The sequence below is a fragment of the Miscanthus floridulus genome, unplaced genomic scaffold, assembly GCF_019320115.1.
Source record: "Miscanthus floridulus cultivar M001 unplaced genomic scaffold, ASM1932011v1 os_2222_1_2, whole genome shotgun sequence".
In the NCBI taxonomy this organism is placed as follows: domain Eukaryota; kingdom Viridiplantae; phylum Streptophyta; class Magnoliopsida; order Poales; family Poaceae; genus Miscanthus; species Miscanthus floridulus.
The window spans coordinates 50319-58645 of NW_027098173.1; the positions used below are offsets into that span (position 1 = coordinate 50319).

Below are 8327 nucleotides of genomic sequence, written 5' to 3' on the forward strand. Positions count from 1 at the left end.
AAATATAGGTAAAAAAATAACTAATTATACAGTTTAGTTGAAAATCACGAGATGAATCTTTTGAGCCTAGTTGGTCCACGATTGGACAATATTTGCTAAATAAAACGAAAATGGTACTATTCAACAGGTTGAAAAAACTTTCGATCTAAACAAGGCCTAGGATCTCGATCTATCTATACGTACGTGGTGGCAGTTGGCACCTCGGTGTGGAGAGAGAAATTTTGAAACGTGACATCTCATAAGCCACGAATTAACGTTTTTCTTATGCTTCTGCCGTCAAGATGGACGGATGGCCCCCATTGAACTCTTTCCGGTTCGTGGGTCCGATGAACCGCTGGATCGATCCATAGGTGCGCGCACAAATTCCATTTGTTTCTTGTGGCTCTGCGCTCTTCGCGCGCATCTACTTGTACCAGCGGCTTGTGACGTGCGCTCGTTTCGTTTCCCAGCCAGCTTTTAAAAAGGGTTCATTTATTACTTTATTCCCAACGAACACGATGAGCATGATCGCTTAGTCATAAACGATTGTAAATTTTTAATTAAAATAATATTTTTCTTTCACACCAAACTAACCAGCAATAATAATCCATGATCAATCAGCACCAGCGATAGCGCCAGGCGCGTGGTTGCGCGCAGACAGCTACGCGACCTTCTAGAAGACGATGGCGTCAACTGTCAAATCAACAGCTCTACTGTGCACTGTACCTATACTGATGAAAAACGACGACCCTCACCCTAAATCAGCGCGATCATTAGCAGCCAATTATGAAATAAAAGATTCGTGCAAGTGCTTAATTTACGGTATCTGTTTGATTCCCGCGCGGTGCTTAATTTGATGCCAGACGGGAATCGAATGGGCAGTCGTATGTGCGTGGCTATTCGTACTTACCCTGTTTTTTTTTATAGGCGTACTTACCCTGTTTGTTGGATGGAGTAGGCGATTATTGTCGGACAGGAAATTCTAATGCTACGAGAAATTCTAATCTAATGCTCTCCATTCATGGTATTTTGGAGCTGTCTGAATCCAACAATTTGTGAACTTAGATTGAATGTTAAGTGTATGCGTGTTTTTTTTTTTGGATGTTTCAAAATGCTACGAGTAAACTCGTATTATTGAAAAGTAGCTTTACAAATAATAATCTTTTGATTTGTATTATTATATTATATAGACATAGTATCATAAGTACTTGGTTGTTAAATCTTAATCGTATATGGTGCGGTTTATGACTTTTCTCGATCCTAATTTATCAAGTTTGGTTCTATGATTCTTTTAGTAGGGTACATGGTTTTTACAATTTCAATAATTATGATTCTATGATTTGTGATCCTAGCATTCGAGTTCTGGTCTGATTTAAGATCACGATTATTTTTTTTGTTGACAACCTTGGTCAAAATGTGTTTAGGGGACTTTGATGTCCACATATATATAACCACTTGTGTGTGATGAGGGAATCAAACCCACCGGATAAAAGCACTGCTAGACTAGAAAATGTAATGGTTAGTTATTGAAAGTTTTAAAGGGTCTATTATCTCTAGTTGGAAGTTTTGAGACTAGCTTAGTTGGTAGGTTTCTTGTGGTGGAACTTGTTCACCTAGGTTTAAGTTCTCGACTTGGTACGTGTGTTCGCATTTTCCTGGATAAGATTTAACGGCGTTGTTCGTATTTTTCTGGATTTATTCTAGGATTTAACGGCGTTGTGCTTTGAGTGGTAGCCTGGTAGGCGATGTTCCCCTCGACAGCGAGACGCCTGTGGTGACTTTATCAATCTCGAGATGTGCCGGCACAGTCTTTCAGAGGACTAAAAGTACGTGATGGTGCTTATTCTCAACTTATCCGTCTCCAAGAAAGCAAAGAAGAAGAGAAATTAGATCATCACATGTCTGATTCAAGGTCTAAAAGTAGAAGCCTCTCACTGAAGCGATCAATAAGCAGAGGTTCGACGGGAAACAGTAGTCGGCATTCTTTGACCCTCCCCTTTGGCATGCCTGGTTCAGTTGAATTGCTCGAAGGCAATGATGCAAATTTGGAGGATGAGAAAGAGAAGGCTCATAATGGTGAGGCCCCAAAGAAAGCTCCAATGGGACGGCTAGCTAGTCTTAACAAGCCAGAGGTACCTATTCTTTTGTAAGGATCGCTAGCTGCTGGAGTCCATGGAGTGCTTTTCCCAATGTTTGGTCTAATTATCTCCAATGCCATCAAAACATTCTATGAGCCGCCACACCATTGGAATGCGGGATTTTTTTCCCATTCCTGCGTTTTTCTTGTGAAATTGAACTGATTCCTGTGAAATTCCTGTGCGATTCCTGTGAAATTCCCACGTTCCAAACATGCCCTAAAAAAGATGCAAGCTTTTGGGGTTTGATGTGTGTTGTGCTGGGTATTGTATCAATACTATCAATACCAGTGGAGTATTTCTTATTTGGGGTAGCCGGGGTGAAGCTTATCGAGCGTATCCGTGCCTTGTCGTTTCGGAGCATTGTGCACCAAGAAGTTGCTTGGTTTGATGATCCAAAAATTCCAGGTTGGTTACCATCCCTTTGATCAATGTTTTGTTCTCTTTATTTCTACTTACAGGATTCCATATTTGAGGTACTAACGGTATGCTTATATCTTACAGTGGAGCACTTGGCGCAAGGTTGTCAGTTGATGCTTTGAATGTCCGACGTTTAGTGGGTGATAACTTGGCCTTGGCAGTTCAGGTCACCTCGACACTAATTGCAGGATTTGTCATTGCTTTTGTGGCAGATTGGAAGCTCACATTGATCATCCTTTGTGTGATGCCACTATCGGGTGTTCAAGGTTATGCACAAGTGAAGTTCTTGAACGTTTTCAGTCAAGATGCCAAGGTAATCTATCAACTACTGAAACTAAAATTTATGCATATATTTTCAAGCAAACAAGCTCCTACTATCTTACAAAATTTATGACATACGAATTACAAAAAAAATGATTTAAAGCAGGATTCACTATAGATATTTGTTTTCTCCCAAATTTGCTAAGCGACAATGGATCACTATTCTGCAGATACTGTATGAGGACGCAAGTCAAGTGGCCACCGATGCAGTCAGCAGTATCAGGACTGTAGCTTCTTTTTGTGCTGAAAAAAGAGTGACGACAATTTATGAAGATGAATGTGAAGCCTCAAAGAAACAAGGAGTCAGAACAGGAATGGTTGGAGGCCTTGGTTTTGGTTTCTCATTCTTGATGTTTTCTACGTTGGAGCACAATTTGTTCGTAAATTGTCGTCACTCTTTTTTCTTTGTTTCTTTGAGGAGTCAGAACAGGGAGTCAGAACAAGGAGTCAGAACAGGATTTTGTTTCTACGTTGGAGCACAATTTGTTCGTCATAACAAATCTACTTTTTGGAGATGTTTTCAAGGTTAGGAAAATGCATTGCTTCCCTTCAGCATTCCACTTCTTCCTATTGGATATTTGAGTTTGATGCATTAAGTAATGTATGGCAGGTATTTTTTGCACTGATGTTAGCAACAATTGGAGTATCTCAAACAAGTGCATTGGCTTCTGATTCTACACAGGAAAAGGATTCAGCCGTCTCCATATTCGCATTATTGGACAGAAAGTCCAAAATCGACTCAAGCAATGACGAAGGTTCGACACTACATGAGGTCAAGGGCGACATCGATTTCCGACATGTCAGCTTCAAGTATCCAAGCCGCCCAGATATTCAAATATTTAGCGATTTTACCTTGCACATTCCCTCTGGCAAGGTTAGCCTACTATCCCTCTGCAATGTCCTATCTTCTATAGTAATATAATCCACAACTTAATCCGACTTATTGCTTTATACAGACTGTTGCACTTGTGGGAGAGAGTGGCAATGGCAAGTCAACGGTAATCTCTTTGTTGTAACGATTCTACAACCCCGACTCTGGTACTATCTCATTGGATGGAGTAGAGATCAAAAGCCTAAAAGTCACTTGGTTAAGGGACCAAATGGGTCTGGTGGGCCAAGAGCCTATTCTCTTCAATGACACAATCCGTGCCAACATAGCTTATGGGAAACATGGGGAGGTCACTGAGGAGCTCATCAAGGTCGCAAAGGCAGCCAATGCACATGAGTTCGTAACAAGCCTTCCCCAGGGGTATGACACCACTGTTGGAGAGAGGGGGGTTCAGCTATCTGGTGGCCAGAAGCAGCGGGTAGGCATAGCAAGGGCCATACTAAAAGATCCTAGGATTCTACTTCTTGACGAGGCAACGAGTGCCTTGGATGCTGAGTCTGAGCGCATAGTGCAGGATGCCTTGGATAATGTGATGGTTGGCAGGACAACAGTTATTGTGGCACACCGCCTCTCGACGATCAAAAGTGCTGATATTATCGCAGTTCTCAAGGATGGTGTGATAGTGGAGAAAGGAAGACATGCGGCACTGATGAATATCAAAGATGGATTCTATGCGTCTCTAGTTGAACTTCGTTCAGCCTCATCATAGTACCTAGGTTAAGAATTTGTTCTGATTATTAGGCATTATACATACTTATACATCTTCCTTAGCTCTCCTTATTGTTTCTGTAGTTTGGGGGTAGTATGAAGTCATTGGGATTTGAAGAAGAATTCGAGAAGTTAACATTTTTTTTTTAATTATCATTCACTTCAGTACGCTAACTGTTGGTAAAAACCCTATTAGGTTGTATTTGTATAAAAGATTGTATGTGCCTTATTGAGTTACTATGCTAACTGTTGGTTAATTTGTATGCAAGTATGCAACGTTGCACTAACTGTTTTGAAATTAGTTATTAGTATACCTCGTCGATTAAAGTTGAACTAACCAGTCCTGACCACCTTGCGAAAGGACGCCACTGCTGCTGCTGTCGCAAAAGTTAGTGCTACTGCTAAGGCTAAAGCACCGGTCGCCCTTGGCTTGAGCCGCAACCGTACTGTGCAAGTATCACGCGCCATCAAGAAACGGAGCTGTCTCGCCATTGAAGGAGCACCTACAACTCCTTCCTCCTCTGCGCTTCGGTTGTTGAGATCCAAGGGGTTTGATTCGATGCACGCTAACCCCTATTTTTACTTCTATTTCCTGTTTACTTGAATTATTTAGCTGCTATGTCTTTTAGCATTTGTACAAAACTTTATGTCTTGAGCTGTTTGTTTGTTTGAATTATTGAGCTGCTATGTCATTGTTTTATTGATTTACGGATGATGCACTGATCTGTTGAAATTTAGTGTCATTAACCCCTAGTTAATTATTGTGTCATGAACTCTTAGTTAATTATTGTGTCATGAACTCTTAGTTGATCATTAGCTGTGGTCGAGGACATGTTACATGTAAGTTGTAAGTTGTAACGCTTGCTTGCATACTTGCATAATCATTCTGAATTTGTGACGATGTTAGCTTTGTGAATTATGATCTTGTGTTATTGTTAAATGGGGATAGGTCACCGATAGGTATCCGTTACCCACGCGGGTGACGGATCTGGGTAAATTTGAGACCCGTCACCTGGTGTTTGAACCATGGTGGGGGCGGGTGTGTCGACAAATTCGGAGCCTTCATTCGAGGAAGATGACGACGGGGGGGGGGGGGGGGGGGCGGGGGGGGGGGGGGGGGGGGTGGTGGTGGTGGAAGCGTCGTCGCCGCCGGCGTCCAGCTCGGCGCGGGAGTTTCATGGCTGATGCTCGGCGCGATGTTGCACGGTTCCCGTCACCGTCGAGAAGGCTCGCCTCTGTCGTTGTGCACCCTGTGCGCATGTCGGTCGAGCCGGACGCCGACGGGTTCCGCCAGGTCCGGAGCCGTCGGCGATGGCGGCGCGTCGCGGCTCCACGACGCTCTGTGCCCGCCGCGTTGGTCGGTAAATGTTTTAATTGCCTCGCCACTGATCATGTTCGGATCGACTGTACGTTCCCCTCGAGATGTTTCAACTGTGAGCGCGAGGGCCATCATGAGAGGGACTGCCCCCTGCCGCCGGCGCCTTGTCGCCCCGAGGGCAAGCGTGGCCGCTCTCCTACGCGGGCCTCCGGCCTTGGTCGGGGCGCTCCGCGTCGTCGTTCCTCCCCCAGCCGTGGCGCATCGCCGGCGGACACCGTGTCCGCGCGCTCTGCATCCACTGGGAGGGAGCCCTCCGTCCCGCCGATCTGCGAACCGCCGTCCCCGGAGCCTGCGGTCGATGAGCCTGAGGGCGGGACGTCATCCGCTCCGTCGCAGCAGGGCTTCGCGACGAACAACGACAATGCGGCTGCCGAGGAGGTGGGTGGGGATAACAACCCACTGCCTGAGTCACCGGAGCGCCAGCGTGGCGTTCCGCGCTCCCTTTTTGCGCCGGGTGCAGGAACCGCCGGCGTCGCCTAGGATGCGGGCCAGGACACCGCTGCTGCAGCTCGTCATGGTGCCTCGGACGCTGGCTCTCCAGGCGGTGGAAGATGCTTTGTCGCTTGCTCTGCTGGCCCTGGTTGTGGGCACTCGGCCGGTGATCTCTCCGGCGATGATGCTTGCCTACCTCCGCGACCACTTCGGCATTACGGATGACCGGGTCTCTGTGCGGCGGACAAGACCGGATGATTTCATCGTCCGTTTCAGCAACCAAGAGGACCTTGACCTGGTGCTGCTACATCGTCGCCGACGGGAGCTCCCTTCGTGCTTCGGTGGCGAAGGTGGAGCCGCCTTATCTTGGGTTCTGCAGGTGGATTCCGTTACCGTGTCCTCGTCGGTATGAAGGGTATCCCTTCCCATGCAAGATCAGCGGAGACGGCACAAGCTATCCTGGGTTCCTCTAGTGCCAAGGTCGACATTGCCAACTCCAACGCTCTGGCTGATCTGGATGATGAGCGTGAGCTCTTTGTGGCGGCCTGGTGTGCTCATCCCGACCTGGTCCCAGATGAGATGATTATGGTGGTGCCGGAGCCGGAGGAGGAGCATGACGGCGGCTCGCCATTGTACCTCAGGCCTCACGAGATCATTCATGATGAGGTCCCCGCCCTCAGATATCTCGTTCGCCTGCGGATCATCGAATTTTAGGATTGGCATACCCCGCCAACGTCGTCCGATGAGGGGATGGGCGCCGGCGACAGTGATGACAACGGTGATAGTAATTACAACGGTTATCATCCGGGTTTTGCCCCCGGCGGCGGCGGTGCGCGGCCACGGACGACCAGGTTCGGCGGCGCCGATGAACCGCGGCTTGGCCCTGGGTCCGGGCCGGTTTTTCGGGCGTGTCAGTCGAGGCAGGCCGTTGTCGTGGGTGATGTGATTTGCCCTTTCCAGGCGCCGCGCGGCGCCATGCCTGGTGGTAGGAGCGTCAGCGCGAAACCCACCACGCTTCTGACGCGTGTCGACGCGGGCATGGTGGACGAAGTTGACTCCACCCTCTCGCCTCGTTGCTCACCCTCTCGTGTCAGGTCGCCAGTCGAGGACCCAATGCTCGGCGAGGCGCTTCTGTGCACGCCCCAGAAAGCTGTCAGCAGACGCGACTGCGCTGCGGATGCCCACTCCGTCGACCTCTGTCCGCGCGGCGTGCGCTCGTCGTGCTCCCGTCACTGCGGATTCATGGGGTCTGCCCTAGATTCGCAGATGGAGCTGCTATCTGGCCTCAGTGTCTTCGTTACTGATGGGCCGGCTGATGGGCCTGACTTCCTGTTTGGAGCGTGGGACTATGGAGCTGATGTTGTGCCCTTCTCCAATGGGCTGGCCCATGAGGTGGACCTTTGCCTCGCTGGGCCAGACAAGTACAACTCGGGCCGTAGCTCACCTATGCGTGACTCCACGTCCCCCCTGGCCCATGACTTCCTCGATGTGCCGGACAGTGAACAGGTCGACGCGGCATCTCCCGTTGTCGCCGGGGAGATCGAGTCCCGAACCCCAGAGCCGCAACCGATGGCTCCTGATGAATTCATCAACATCTTCAAGAAGAATCTGTCGCTGCCACTCCTCTCGACACTGCAGCGCCCACATGTGACGTGGGTGGAGAAGGCGCGGGCAGCCCATCCTGATGACCTAGACCTGATCCCAAAAAGAAGTGCTCGGCTTGCTGCGCAGAGCAAGAGCAGGGCGCAGAAGCCGGAGGCACAGGCGCGCAAAGTGATGATGAAACCCATCGGCGTCGAGGTGGAGACGTTGCTGACTGAGGAAGCCTCGTTCTAGGAGTTCCAGACGGCCTTCGCGCTATCACTTTCGTCAACAACCAGGGAAGCCATGGAGGTGCTCTTCCCGGGCAGGAAGCAACGGGCTCGCCGGCCCGTTCGCCCTGCCTAGAAAACTAGTTTCTACGTCGTCTCTCCTACTAGGTTATCAATGTTAGGACAACAAGTTTTCATTTTGAATGTGCGTGGACTTAATTCACGCGCGCATCGGGATGTGGTCCCCGAGTTCT

General features: G+C 48.6%; 2 pseudogenes; both read left to right on the plus strand.

The window, feature by feature from the left end:
• Positions 1-1982: 1982 nt before the first annotated feature.
• Positions 1983-4527, plus strand: LOC136534735 (ABC transporter B family member 9-like; annotated as a pseudogene).
• Positions 4528-6191: 1664 nt separating this feature from the next.
• Positions 6192-6976, plus strand: LOC136534737 (uncharacterized; annotated as a pseudogene).
• The last annotated feature ends 1351 nt before the right edge of the window (positions 6977-8327 follow it).